Source organism: Hyperolius riggenbachi, chromosome 2, assembly GCF_040937935.1.
Source record: "Hyperolius riggenbachi isolate aHypRig1 chromosome 2, aHypRig1.pri, whole genome shotgun sequence".
Taxonomy (NCBI): Eukaryota; Metazoa; Chordata; class Amphibia; order Anura; family Hyperoliidae; genus Hyperolius; species Hyperolius riggenbachi.
This window is the reverse complement of record NC_090647.1, coordinates 503231968-503247215: the sequence shown is the minus strand read 5'-3', so window position 1 is coordinate 503247215 and position 15248 is coordinate 503231968. Positions and strand designations below refer to the sequence as shown.

The following is a 15248-nucleotide window of genomic DNA, read 5'->3' as shown; positions in this document are numbered from 1 at the left end:
ACTCAAAAACATATCTCGCATCCGACCTTTTCTCAGGACACAACAAAAATGTTAATACATGCTCTTATAACATTTCGTCTGGACAGTGACATAATTAAGGAGCTTGGGGCCCCAATGCAAGTTTTACATGGGGGCCCCAAGCACTCTATTTCTATGGAGCCCAAAAACCTATCAAGGATATCTGCAGTGTCAGAGTGGTGTTGTCATGATCACTTCTGCAGCATGTACTGCTGGCTGCGATTGTACTGCAGCCAAGCAGTTTTTGATTGCTTTACATGCATTGGCTGGCATAGTTTTGTTTGCGATCACATGAAGTGTTGATTTCATCTGCGGTCGCTCTGCAGTTCATGGCAGTTTAAGGTCTTGTGAAAGCAAACATTGTCTGTTGCAGTGGAGCTGCAATTCCTTTCATGCAGGCTGCATAGTTTTGTCTGCCTTTTCCTGCTGTCAGCTTGTGATTGATTATCATTCACCTGTGTGGGAATCTGCATGTCTGCTCCCATTGTATGACCTCAGTATAAAGAGCTGCTTCCTGCAGTGCTCCATGGGCTATCATAGTTTCAGCATCAGCCTGTCTCGCTGTTACTCTGGGCCCCAGACAGTGTTCTTAGTTCTAGTGTTAATTCATGTGGACCGCACTGATCGCCTGCGTAGGAGTCAGTGAGTCCTTCTAGACCTGTTCCTGTTTATCAGTATTTGTTACTTTGCTAGTCTTGCATCATATATTGGTTCTTCGCCAATATATACGCATACTAGCGTGTTTGTGATTTTCCTTGTATTCGTGTTACGTTAATACAACAGTGTCGCAGATATATACGTACTCTAACTGTTTATATCCTGTGTTCAGTCAGTCAGTTTCCAGCACGTTTCGGTAGGTTGCGCTTATCGTGATCACGCGTGCTTAGCTAGCTCAGTCCTGTTCCTGTTACCATTGCGTGGATTGCGCTCACTTCTGCGTAGAAGTAGCGAATCCTTCCTAGTCCTGTTCCCTGTATTGCTCCAATTCCTAGCCAGTGTTCCTTGCTTATGTTATATATCGGTTCATCGCCGATATATACATATGTTAGTCAGTCATTTGTAGTTTCATTGATAGCTGTAATTGTAATACGCTAGGAATATCATATCTATTGTATATTTGTATGCGTTTGCCTGCCTTTGATTCTGCTGTTTCCTGACTATTCTATCCTGTCCTTGTGAGGTATGCCATCGCTGTGGTCGCATTGGCTGCCTAATTCTAGTCTGTCTTGTTTATGGACGCTTGCTGTCACTAAAGCAGTGACTAGTTTAGCAAGCGTTCATTCTGTCTACCTGTCCTAACCTTTCTGGGTTCTGGTTTGTGCTCTCACCGCTACCTTGCGCTGAGCCACTATTGTTTAGTATTGTTTGGGGTTGCTTGGATCTACGCCTGCTCTGTGCGCCACATCTCCTATTGGAGTCAGTCCTCTCCTCCACTAGTGCGTTCGCACTATAACTGGGGATATCCTGGTTCCTTGTGCTTGCATGTGTGTCTCCTTCACGTCAGGATATGCATTACGTGCCGACTGTGGAGAATATACCACCGAGCGTGACAGGTGTATTTAGAGAAAGGAAACAGTTTGTTAGGGATTACCACTATGCAATGCACATATAAAGGTATTCATTATCAGCATGGATGCATGGATGGACGAAGGAGGGCCCCTAGTACTGAACTCGGCTGCTCGTCTCATTCATCTCTCTTCTTGTTCTTCCTCTGCTGCCCCTCTCTGTCAAGCTCTTCATTGACTACCAGTCAACCAGTGGATACAGTTCAAACTCTTAACCCTAACCTATAAAGCTCTCCACAATATTTCTCCCCTGTACATCGCCTCACTAGTTTCCAGATACCAACCCAATCACAATCTCAGATTTGCACATTATCTTTTTTTGTCCTCTAGAACCTCCTCACATTCACGTATACAAGATTTCTCACATGCTTCACCCTTCCTCTGGAATCCCCTGCCACAAAACATCCGTCACTCTCCAACCTTTCTTTAAAAGCTCTCTCAAAACTGGCTTTTTCTGACAAGCATACACGCTACCTTAGGCCATTTCCCCTTTGTTCTAAGGCCAAGTTGCACTCCTACTAAATATCCTAAAAAGTATGATTATTGTGTACCAACCCACTTGTTTCTCCCCTATTCCTTTGGATTGTAAGTTTGCAAGGGCAGGGCTCTCACACCCTTTTATTTCTTTGAACTCATACATCTTATTCATCATGTTACTTTTGTCACTGTAATTGCCAATTCTGTATTTTGTTACCAATTCTGTATTTTGTACCAACTCTGTATTTCATATATTGGTGTATACCGTTGTCTGTATTATGTACCCAATGTTTGTTTCGTACTTTGTACTGTGCCACGGAATATGTTGGCGCTTAATGAATCAAATATAATAATAATAATAATAGGTGATCAGCTTGTAACAACACAGAAAGACATTGAGGCCTGCATTTTTCAGCATTTATTAGAGACTTCACATTTTACTTAAAGCTTGTCATGATTCACTTTTACTCGAAGCCTTGTGCACCTTATAGATATCACATATTATATCTATTTTAAGATTTTTTTTTCATATGCAAATTTCCATTGCCTCGCTGTTTAAGTCTAATCACAGACTTGAAGTCTGCAAGAATCGGATAATAAGTATTAGTCTTATATTCTGGCTACATTTTATTAAATATTTTTTTCATAATTTTACAGTTTTAGAATTATTTCAGAGAAGTTTTAAATCCCCAGTTTACTCCCCTGCAATTTGTGATTGTAAGTAAAAGCTAATAGAAGACTTTTTATTATTCTTAATTTAGTACTGGAATCTTCCGCATGGTAAAAGTAATCTTGCCACTAAAGCCTGACACACATATCCAATTTTAATTGGAAAATGATTACTGTATATTCTGGCGTGTAAGTCTACTTGTTAACCCTTGAAAATCTTCTGAAAAGTCAGGGGTCGTCTTATAAGCCGGGTGTCATTGATGCCGGGTGATACGCCCTATCCTGTTACCATCTCTCAGAGCTCGCTGCTGAGGACTGTAGTGAGCGGCACAGGCACACATGTGAGAGATCTGAGAGGCAGAGAAGGAGGTAAATATGATACAAGGGTGGGCCAGAAGGGTGAGAGAGGCGTGTTTTATGGGCACAGTGCAATCTATTCTTACATACCGTTTTGATAAACAGGGAGACAAGGAGAGCTGTCCAATCCGCTTAGGAAAAGTTGACCATTCCAACCACTCAATCCCCTGTATACTGTTATATACTGGGTACCACATACAGTACAGCACCAGTATCTGTTCATACATAGCACCAGTATGTGATGTTTTGTTAATTTTTATTTGGTGTGCGTTGGAAGAGGGGTAGTCTTACACGGCGAGTATGTCCCAAATTCTATATTTTAACTGGAAAAGTTGGGGGGTTGTTTTATATGCCTAGCCGTCTTATACCCGGATTATACAGTATATACGGTAGCTAATTCTTCACTTCCATGTGCTATGACATCTTACCTACACAAACTGTTCATAGTATTCAAAATCTATTGGCCCTCATTGTTCATGAAAGTGGTAAAATTGAGTAATTATTGACCAATCAAAATTGTATGTCTGTACACATCCTTACTGTCCTGCAGAAGAAATCACAATCTAATTCCAGCCAGTCATATGGCCATCATAGTCTAAACATGATTGGAATTTGGACTTGATCTCTCATGCAACAATGCAAGGTTGTACAGAACATGTGATCTCCATGCAGATAGTGTCCTGGCCCCGATTCTGTTTGGGAGACCAAGAATCGCAAGGTGAGAGTGCTATTTTATGTGCCACTATGCTGCATTATGCTATTTCTTTTACAATGTTCATATTTGCTGCATCTGTCACTCAGGAATACACTTTGAAAAAATGAGTCGTTTGACCTAAAGTTTACTTTAGAACACATGCAGCTGCCAGGAGAGTTGGCGTTGCTTCCCCAACACAGAGCAGATCACATGACTCTTCCCCCTTCCTCTCACTGCTTCTTAAACTTTAACTCTTTGTGGCCAGCACTGCAGCTACAGTTCAGCATAGTCTTCCTGTCAAGTGTCTTTATGCTGAAAGTATAATAAAACATTTAATGTCACATTCAACTTGCTTTGTAAATGTTTAAATAGAAAATAAAACCCTGGTATACTTAAAAAAGTCATTTTTAGGACTAGGTGGATAAATATAATTGTTTATCTCATCAGTTTATTTTTACCTCGGTTTCACTTTTAAAGGGAAACTGAAGTGAGAGGTAAATGGAGGCTTCCATATTTATTTCCTTTTAAACAATACCGGTTGCCAGGCAGTGCTCCTGTTCTATTTGGCTGTAGTAATGACTGAATCACACCTGAAACAACCATGCAGATAATCTTGTCAGATCTGACAATAAAGTCAGAAACAGCTGATATGCTGCATGCTTGTTCAGGGTCTTTAGCTAGAAGTATTAGAGGCAGAGGATCAGCAGGGCAGACAGGCAACTGGTATTGCTTAAAAGTAAATACATATGGCAGCCTTCATATCCCTCTCACTTCAGTTGTCCTTTAAAGAGAATCTGTACTCTAAAATGTTTACAATAAAAAGCATACCATTCTATTCATTGGCCCATATGCAATTCACCTTTTCACCTGAGTTTTCTCCTAGGAGATAATTTTTCAACTTCTTTTTAAAAATAACTTTTCAGCATTTTACAAATGAAAAAGTACTAAAAAGTAGATGAAAAGGTACTTGCAAAATTATTTTGAGTGTTTTCTTGCTTGCTGGTGGTTTAAAACTGATTTTATTGACAAGTTTTAAAATATCACCTAGGAGAAAACTAAGGTTAAAAAGTGAATTGCATATGGCCCATTATGTTCTCCTTGGCCCCTCTGTGCTGTTTCTGCTGCAATCCTGGCTTGTAATTGCCATTTTAGGCAGTGTTTACAAACAAAAGACATGGCTTCTAACTAGAGTGTGATAGGCTTGAGAGTAGCTCAGTCTCTGACTCATACAGAGCTTGGAGAGGGTGTGTATAGCTTCTGCCAATGACAAGCAGCACAGCACATTCCAGCCTCAGCCGACAGAGCCAACAGAAGAGAGAAGATTAGATCATATAACAGAGATAACACAGCCACTGTGCAACTAGAAAAGGCTGCAATAACACAGACTACATTAGAACAGGTATAGGAACTTATAGGATAGAAGAAATAAGGCTGAACATTTTGTTACAGAGTCTCTATAAGGCTGGTTAACGTATGGAATGGGACATACGCAGGCAATATTCATAACATGCAGTCAGGGCCGGGCCGAGGTTGAGGCTGGAGAGGCTCCAGTCTCAGGGCACAGTGTAGGAGGGGTACACAATTCATTCAGCTGTCATTCCCAATAGTGTTTGAAGCAGAAGAAATAAGAAAAGGGGATACATGACAGTGACTGCAAGCCATATAATTAGAGATTAACCTCCCTGACGGTAAGCCCCGAGCTGAGCTCGGGCTATGCTGCCAGGAGGCACCGCTCAGGCCCCGCTGGGCCGATTTGCATAATTTTTTTTGTTACACGCAGCTAGCGCTTTGCTAGCTGCGTGTAACCTCCGATCGCCGGCTCTACACGCCGATCCGCCGCTATACCCGTCGCCGCAGCCGCACACCCCCCCCCCCCAGACCCCGTGCGCTGCCTGGCCAATAAGTGCCAGGCAGCGCTGTGGGGTGGATCGGATTCCCCTTTGACGTCACGACGTCGATGACGTCGGTGACGTCATCCCGCCCCGTCGCCATGGCGACGGGGGAAGCCCTCCAAGAGATCCCGTTCTTTGAACGGGATCTCTTGATCTCCGTTCGCCGAAGGCGATCGGAGGGGCTGGGGGGATGCCGCTCAGCAGCGGCTATCATGTAGCGGGACATTGTCTCGCTACATGAAAAAAAAAAAAATTTAAAAAAGGTATTTGCTGCCCCCTGGCGGATTTTAACAAACCGCCAGGGAGGTTTAGGTGCTGGGGAGGTTGGGGGCCCTGGGGCACCTATTAGTCTAATAGCAATCAGTGTGTGACGGCTGGGGTGGGAGGGTTGGGGGGGCGCACTTTGGTGTCTCAGCCTTGGGTGCTGGAGGACCTTGTCCCGGCTCTGCATGCAGTTGTTTCGTGTGCAGTCATATAGAATTGGAATTACACAGGCAGTATTTGTAAGATGCAGTTGGTTCATGTGCAGTCAGATGGATGGGACATGCATACACAGGCAATATTGGTAAGATCCAGTTGGTTTGTGTGCAGTATACACAGGCAATATTGGTAAGATGCAGTTGGTTTGTGTGCAGTCAGATAGAATGAGACATACACAGGCAATATTCGTAAGACAGCAAAATGTGTTAGGTACACATGAATCTTGACTGATGATGGATTACCTTCCCTAGGTGGCATTTTGGTATAACAGTCATAACTTATTTTTCCCTAATTCATGCATAGATCAGAGAAGGGCACATTGCATAGAGCTTTGCCAGGAAGGATTTAATTAGCCTGACTTGGGCACAAACATAGAACACGGGCATAAATGAAGCCTCATACACACAGGCTGCAACTGTCGCCACAACCACGTGGCACGCGCGTGTTGCGGCGACAGGTCGCCCGTGTGTATGACGCGCGCGCCCCGAACCGTCACTACTCTGAGATGTCGCCAGGCGATTGGCGTGGCCAATCGCCGGCAACAGCTGTCTCCGCAACTCCGCCGCAACTGTCGCTAGTCCGCCACGCATACCGCGTATGTATCCGGACTAGCGACAGCAACCCCATACACAATGTGTGGAGCTTCCGGCGGGGGGAGGAACCTTCGGCGACAGCTTCTGCCGCATCTCTGTCTATCTGTGCGCCGTGTGTACGGCTGTCGCACAGAGGGACCTGGCGACGAACTGTCGCTGCCTTTTTTTTTTTTTGTCTCTTGTCTCTCGTCTCTGAGAGACAAGAGTCACTCGTGTGTACCAGCCATTAAAGTGTAATCCTGGAGGTATAATGGATGGTCCAAGCTTGTCTTGATTCCGATTGTAGGTTTAGAAAGGTGTCATTTGCAGCTTATTGCTAAAGTCTATTTTTGGAAAAGAACCAAAACGTGACTCAATTGTGTTTAAAAAATAAATAAATAAATAAAAAACAATGAATTGAACTTTATCGCATGAAATTTCAAGAGGCTTATTCCTGGGCACATATTGATTTTCAGTATTATTTATTTTTAAATGGTGCTACAATATAAATTGTGATGGAGCAAAGTTGTCTGTACAAGCAGATAGACATCCAGTATAACAAGTTGGAACTCTTTACTGAAGAAAAACATGCAGAGATAAATCATACACCACCATCAGGTAATGCAGGTTACTTAGAACAGAGAGGAACACACAGAGAATACAGGAAATCACAATACCATATAGATCATCACATCATTCTACAGACAGTGACATCTTGTGGTTGCTTTACTATACTGCAGTTTAACTAATAATGTTATTACTACCAACCAATTGGACTGATGTAACAGAATCCATATGAGCTCTAATGGACTAAAGGCCAGTCCAGAAGTTTTATTTAAAGGGGAACTGAAGAGAGAGGTATATGGAGGCTGTCATGTTTATTTCCTTTTAATCAATACCAGTTACCTGGCGGCCCTGCTGGTCTATTTCTCTGCAGTAGTATCTGATTAAAACCAGAAACAAGCATGCAGCTAGCAGTGGCGGCTCCAGCTTCAGGTTTTTGGGGCGGCTCAAAGGGGGCACGAGGGCTGGCAGGTGGGGCTTACAGGGGGGAATCTGCGGCGCCGATGAAATGAGCGTGGTCATGACATCATGTGGGCGGGGCTAACTGTAATGTAGTTGCACCAGCTAATGTAGTTACATAAAAAAAATATGAAGTACATGCACATCATGACAGACAGCATTTCACCAGTAAATGCACATGACAGACAGCTTTTCACCAGTAAATGCACATAAGAGACAGCTTTTCACCAGTTAATGCTCATAATGACAGACAGCGTTACCCCAGTAAATGCACATAAGAGACAGCTTTTATCCAGTAAATGCACATAAGAGACAGCTTTTCACCAGTTAATGCTCATAATAACAGACAACGTTACCCCAGTAAATGCACATAAGAGACAGCGTTACCCCAGTAAATGCATGTAAGACAGCGTTACCCCAGTAAATGCACGTAAGACAGCGTTACCCCAGTAAATGCATGTAAGACAGCGTTACCCCAGTAAATGCACGTAAGACAGCGTTACCCCAGTAAATGCACGTAAGACAGAGTTACCCCAGTACATGCACGTAAGACAGCGTTACCTCAGTAAATGCACGTAAGTGACAGCGTTACCCCAGTAAATGCACATAAGAAAAAAGCGTTACCCCAGTAAATGCATGTAAGACAGCGTTACCCCAGTAAATGCATGTAAGACAGCGTTACCCCAGTAAATGCATGTAAGACAGCGTTACCCCAGTAAATGCACGTAAGACAGCGTTAACCCAGTAAATGCATGTAAGACAGCGTTACTCCAGTAAATGCACGTAAGACAGCGTTACCCCAGTAAATGCATGTAAGACAGGGTTACCCCAGTAAATGCACGTAAGACAGCGTTACCCCAGTAAATGCACGTAAGACAGCGTTACCCCAGTAAATGCACATAAGAGAAAGCGTTACCCCAGTGAATGCACGTAAGACAGCGTTACCCCAGTAAATGCATGTAAGACAGCGTTACCCCAGTAAATGCATGTAAGACAGCGTTACCCCAGTAAATGCACGTAAGACAGCGTTACCCCAGTAAATGCATGTAAGACAGCGTTACCCCAGTAAATGCACGTAAGACAGCTTTACCCCAGTAAATGCATATAAGAGACAGCGTTACCCCAGTAAATGCACGTAAGGCAGCATTACCCCAGTAAATGCACGTAAGACAGCGTTACCCCAGTAAATGCACATAAAGTTCTCTACCAAATAGAAAACCAGTATGTCTACATGTGCTTAATCAATTTTAATTATAACTTGCAAAATTGTCATACAAAATGTGATTCACAAACTTGTTTAAAACATCCTAAAAACAACATGGCTGGCACATGGACTACTTAAGCATTATTCCCACTGTCATTGTGAGGATCTAAGACCGCATTGGCCGCCCAGCCAAAGCCTATGCATGCCAATCGGCTATGTAGACATACTGGTTTTCTATTTAGTAGCGAACAGTGTTTGAGTAACCAGTTTGTCTCCTCCGAAAGCGAGTGGTGCTAATTTTTAAACATGTGGCCGCCAACGATGTTAATTATATTCTGGCACATAAAGTTCTACCTGGTCAGAAGGGTGGGGGGACTATTTGCAGAGACTGGGAGGGGAGCCCCATCATTCCCTCACCTCAGCGTACGGGGGTACTTTTATGCACGGCGCCGAGCGGGAGATACAGCTATAGTTTCCGGGCTGAAGCAGACACTAGAGCTCCAGCCGCCTGGTCCACTCCTGTCTCCTCCTCAGCAATACCGCTCTGCACTACTTCCTGATTCAGTGCGTGCATAGCGGTATTGCTGAGGAGGAGACAGAAGTGGACCAGGCGGCTGAAGCTCTAGTGTCTGCTTCAGCCCGGAAACTATAGCTGTACCTCCCAATCGGCGCCGCGCGTAAAAGGCCCCCACTCCTGTTATCATTCCCTGAGGTGAGGGAATGATAAGTGTCTCGCCCCACGCTCGAGTCGGCCCTTAATTCAGGGGGGGCTTTCCGAGGGGCTTACAGTTTCTCTGCTGGGGCTTCAGCCCCGGCAAGCCCCAGTGTAGCGCTGCCACTGGCAGCTAGTCTTGTCAGATCAGACTTATAAGTCTGAACCACTGAAACACCTGATCTGCTGCATGCTTGTTCAGGGGCTATGGCTAATAGTATTAGAGGCAGAGGATCAGCAGGGCTGCCAGGAAACTGGTATTGTCTAAAAGGAAATAAACATGACAGCCTCCATATACCTCTCTCTTCAGTTCCCCTTTAAGTTCTGGTGGAGTAAAATACCTATGTGATGTGATTCCCAGGCAGGAATTCCCATAGTATAGCAAATATAAATGTGCCTTCTTAAAGGGCAACCGATTTGACTTGTGGCATGATGAGATAGACGTGTATGTACAGTGCCAAGCACACAAATAACTAGGCTGTGTTCCTTTTTGTCTTTCTCAGCCTGAAAGAGTTAAAAATCAGGTATACAAGTGACAGTTTCTGTCCGGGTTGGACTGGATCAGAGTATAGCATAACTCTCACTGTAAAGTAATTACAGCCATAAAACACTTTCCTGTCAGTAAATTGCTTCTGAGAGCAGGAAAGAGATAAAAATGGTCAATAATTCATAGATTTGAGAGCTGGCATACTGGCAATGAAGGTGTTATTGAGCAAAGACAGTACAACAGTAAAAACTCAAAAACTAGATTTAAATATAAAATACAACTGTAGGATATCTAAAAAAAGGTCATTTTTTAGAAGGAGGGGAGGACAGATACAATTGTTTTTCTCATCACTTTATTTTCACCTCGATGTCCTTTAACAAATATGGTATTTGCAATGATTCAGCTTTATGCAGGCAAGAAAGTATTCCCATGATGCATCACTTCCGCTGAGTGAGTGAATATACAAATCATTCCCTTTTTGAACTTTACAATTGGGTGCCAGTAGCCTAAAGGTCATTGTCCTTTTAAAGCGCTAGTGCAATAATAACCTATGGGTCTGTTCTCACTTAGGCGATTTGCGTTAATCGCCGGCAATTAACGCAAATCGCCTAAGTGAGAACAGACCCATAGGTTATTATTGCACTAGCGCTTTAAAAAGCACTAGTGCTTGAGCGTTTTGCTGAAATCGCCGGCAAAACGCTCTAGTGTGAATGGGGCCTTACTGTAGGGAAGCAGAAAGGGTCATTAGCTCTGCTTGTTTTATAGTTTAAAATACAGAGTGTGGCTTATAATTGCAAATATGAATACACAAAGTGACCTTGACAGTGTTATGCAATGTTATATGAAAAAAAAGCTGTATATCTGAAAATAAAAATATGACACTATTTTCTTTGCTACTAATGTTCTATTAATTATCAGTAGTACCCAAATAATTTACTATATCATAAGGGGTTGTTTTTGCTTCAGTGTCATTAATATTTTAGTAGGATCTTGCGCAAACCCCACAGAAAAAAAACTTGAAACAGAGATTTGCAGGAAAGCAATCATTTACCCTTCGCACTCAGAGCACACACTCAAAGCAAGGCATAACTCTACTAGTGATAAATATAACTATATTGCAAATTTGTATTTGGTTGCAAAAATAGAGTATCCTTGCTTCCAAAATGGACTGGAGTGATTTTGTACTTGACCAATTCATCGGCATCAACATTTCCTTCTATGAGTTGGTATTCTACCTACACCAGTCAGCATGCAAGTGGACCTGAATGTCAAGCTGAGACAAACTCTGGTTCTGACTTTAAAGTGACACTGTAGGGGGGTCGGGGAAGATTAGTTGAACTTACCCGGGGCTTCTAATGGTCCCCCGCAGAGATCCTGTGCCCGCACAGCCACTCACCAATGCTCTGGCCTCCGATTCACTTCTGGAATTGCAGACTTTAAAGTCTGAAAACCACTGTGCCTGCGATCCCGCTGATGGCACCAGGAGCGTACTGCGCAGGCCCACTATGGTCTCTGCCTGCGCCGTGCGCTCCTGGTGATATCAGGGGAAGCGAGGACACGGCAACACAGGCACACTGGTTTTCAGACTTTAAAGAGAACCTGTACTGGGTAAAAATATTTAAAATAAACACACGAGGTAACTTCAAATGAACATTACATAGTTACCTTGCCATCAGTTCCTCTCAGAAGCTCACCATTTTCTTCTGACAATAATCCCTTCCAGTTCTGACAATATTTTGTCAGATCTGAAATATATCAGTTGCTGTCAGTAAAATATCAGTTGCTGTCAGTTATAGCTCAGAGGAAAACTGATGTGCCAGGTAATGCCCATGTTTCCCTATGGCTCAAGTGGGCGATGTTACAGTTTAACTTTGTGCTGACCAGAAAGCTGTTATGGGTAATGACCATTTTCAAAATGGAGGACGGAAAATTCCCTTGATCACAGTGAACAAATAGGACGCGGGACAGGAGAAAGACACTGAGGAGTAGACTACATGGAAGGTAAGTATGACTTGTGTATGCTTATTTTGACTTTTAATTTTCAGTTCAGGTTTTCTTTAAAGTCTGAAATTCCAGAAGTGAACCGGAGGCGGGGCTGGAGCATTGGGGAGTGGCTGCGCGGGCACATGATGTCTGCGGGGGAACATTAGAAGCCTCAGGTAAGTGCCACTCATTTTCCCCCGACCCCCTACAGTAGTCCTTTAAGGGGAACAAGAGACTGTACCACTAGTGATGATGATCGTAATCAACAAATTATGATTTCGCGTACATTTTTGCAATTACGCCTATATGTAATTACGATTTGCAAATTAAATTGATTTTGTGTAGTTATTCGTAATTTCACATAAAAGTAAGCAAAATTTTGCATCATTTCTTGCCGACTTTAGCAGTAAATAGCAAAGCCCCCATACATGCTATTGGCACCAATATTGCTACATATGTTAAGGAATATAGTGGGTACAAGACAAAAAAAGAATTTTGCAAAAAGACCTTGTAGTTTTTGAGAAACTCGATTTTAAATATGCAAGTAAAAAATGGTTTTTAAACTTAGAAAGATGACAGTTTTAAAATCATTTTTCTTTCCATTTTTAAAATCGAGTTTCTCAAAAACTAAAAGGTCTTTTTGAAAAAAAAAATGTATACCCACTATTATGCTTAACATATGAAGCAATTTTGGTAGCAATACCATGTATGGGAGCGTTGCTATTAACCTCCAAAGTCGGCACAAAATTACTCGAAATTTTGGGAAAATTACATGAAATTTTCAAATGCTACTATTACATACGAAATTAATTACGATTTTCTCTGAAAGTTCACATTACAATTATGATGCGTAATTGCGAATTTTTATGCGAAATTTCGGCCCACCACGGGTTATAACAGAGCATAGCAGTTAATAAAAACTATTTTGTAACATATATCGAATCTAGGTAATCATCTACATTGTTCTCAAGCTCTTTGGAGCCCTAGTAAATCAGGTCTGTCTGCCTAACTAGACTATTAAAAGTTGGAAAACAGTGCTTAAAAACTTATATCATCATGATTCATGTACCAATAAATATTTCTCTTTTTTTCATCTTAGGAACCCTTATTCATCGGTACTCAATTACAGAAGATGAACAATAACCTAGAGAAGGTATTTTATACTCTTTCCGCTACACAAAGTGTCCTTGCACATTAACTGTCACTCTATTATCAGGTCTTTTGGAGTTTTTCTATTGTGTCATGATGCTTTAAAAGTTTTGTGTATAGAAGCGAATGTATCCGTATTTCATATCAATGCTATTTAATTAAATGTATGTTGAGATGCGATTGGTGAAAAAAAATTAGATTACAAGATGGGAAAGGGACAATGAGAAAGGATATTTTACAGCAAAACTTTAATTAATTTTGCTATACAGAGAGTAGACTACAATAAATAATGTGTCCTCCAAGCAGCCAATCAGTGCTGAGAAACCTGCTGAAAAACACAGGGTAAGAACTCTAATGGGTACACACACCAGAAAAGTGTCATGTTCACAGGAAAAGGTGTTCTTATTTTACACATTCAAGGTACATAAATTAGAATTTACTATGTCTATTCAGAAATATTATTTACTTTTCTTTTTAACCACCTCCCGACCGCCTAACGCTGATGGGAGGTGAGACAGTGGCAGGCACAGGACTGCGTAACACCGATTGGCATCATCACAGTCTCGTGAGACTAGCAGGGAGCAAGCACGAGCGCCCGTTCACTGCAGAGGGACACATGAGACTGCTGCGAACAGCCTGCCAGCCGCGATCAGAGCTGGCAGGCTGAATCTAACTAAATAAAAGGTATTATTTATGTGTACAGAGCTGCGATCTAGTATAGCGCTGTACAGGAACAGAGCTGTCACTCAACTATCCCTCTTAACGGCTTCCAATGTAATTACATGCATAGGCTGATGCCTATGCATGTATAATGTAGTCTATGGATAGCAGTCTAGGGACAATTTAAGGGGAAAGGAGGCGGGAGGGATACTTAAAATGAAAAAAAAAAATTCTAGCAATAAGTACCAGAGTTTTCAATTGGCAGTCTAAAGCCCCTTTAAAGTTACACTGCAGCGAAAATAAACCTATGAGATAATGAATTGTATGTGTAGCACGGAAAATTACTAGAACAATAGTGGTCATTTTATATAGCATATATATATATACTGTATATATATGTAACATTGCATCATTTCTGTCATATATGCAATTTGCAAACCACACTCTGGGCTTGATTCACAAAGCGGTGCTAACTGTTTGCACGCTTGTGAAAAGCCGCTTTTCACGCCTAAAAACACTTTGTGCGTGCTAACTAGCGCTCGCGCGCAAAGTCCCGCATGCAAAGTCCGGTGCGTGCAAAACGTTGCATCGCGGTATGACAAAAATGGCGCACCTGATGCGACTATAAGGGCACATTGAGGGCGACCTTATCGTCGCACCCAATGCGCCCTTATAGTCACATCAGGTGCGCCGTTTTTGTCGCACGTACTGGACTTTGCGTGTGGGACTTTGCGCGTGAACTGATTCACTTTTCTTAGTGCTAACTACTTAGCACCCTAGTTAGCACGCCCAAAGCCTTTGGGCGTGCTAACTGGGTTAGCACCGAATAGTGAATCAGGCCGCCTGTATTTTAAACTATGAAACAGAGCAGAGCTAATGACCCTTTGACTTCCCTGCAGTAAAATTTCATCTGAAGCTGTTTCATTGTTTCTTTGATGAATAAGCGCTTCAGAAAAAAAGCACGGTAGCCGACCCAAGTTGGGTCAAAGAGCCCAGAGAAGCTTTTTTGCATAGATAACACCTGAAGTTTCTTAACTCTTCTTGTACTGGAAACAATATGAGACTCATATCTGTGCTACTAATGCTCTATTTCTTAGCTATCGTAGCTTATCTCATACGTTTTATCTTCAGATTCGCTTTAAGTACTGATATGTTCTGTTGGATTGATATTATCAGAGCAGTAGTCATGACACAGCAACAACAGCAATAATATAATAACAATGATTATAAGTAAGCACGAATTAAAAAGTGTAAAATCTTCATTACAAATGCTGTAATTAGCCTGCCTGGTATTTTAATTTGTCAG

The 15248-nt window shown here is 42.3% G+C and overlaps 1 protein-coding gene across 2 annotated transcripts in view; it reads left to right on the top strand.

Moving 5' to 3' along the window:
* The window catches only part of HTR1F (5-hydroxytryptamine receptor 1F), a 354262-nt gene that overhangs the window by 151293 nt on the left and 187721 nt on the right, over positions 1 to 15248 (top strand). For both annotated transcript variants that reach the window (XM_068266101.1, XM_068266102.1), the window contains one exon: positions 13233 to 13286. The gene's annotated coding sequence lies outside the window, so the exon portion shown is untranslated. The remainder of the gene's footprint in view (positions 1 to 13232; positions 13287 to 15248) is intronic.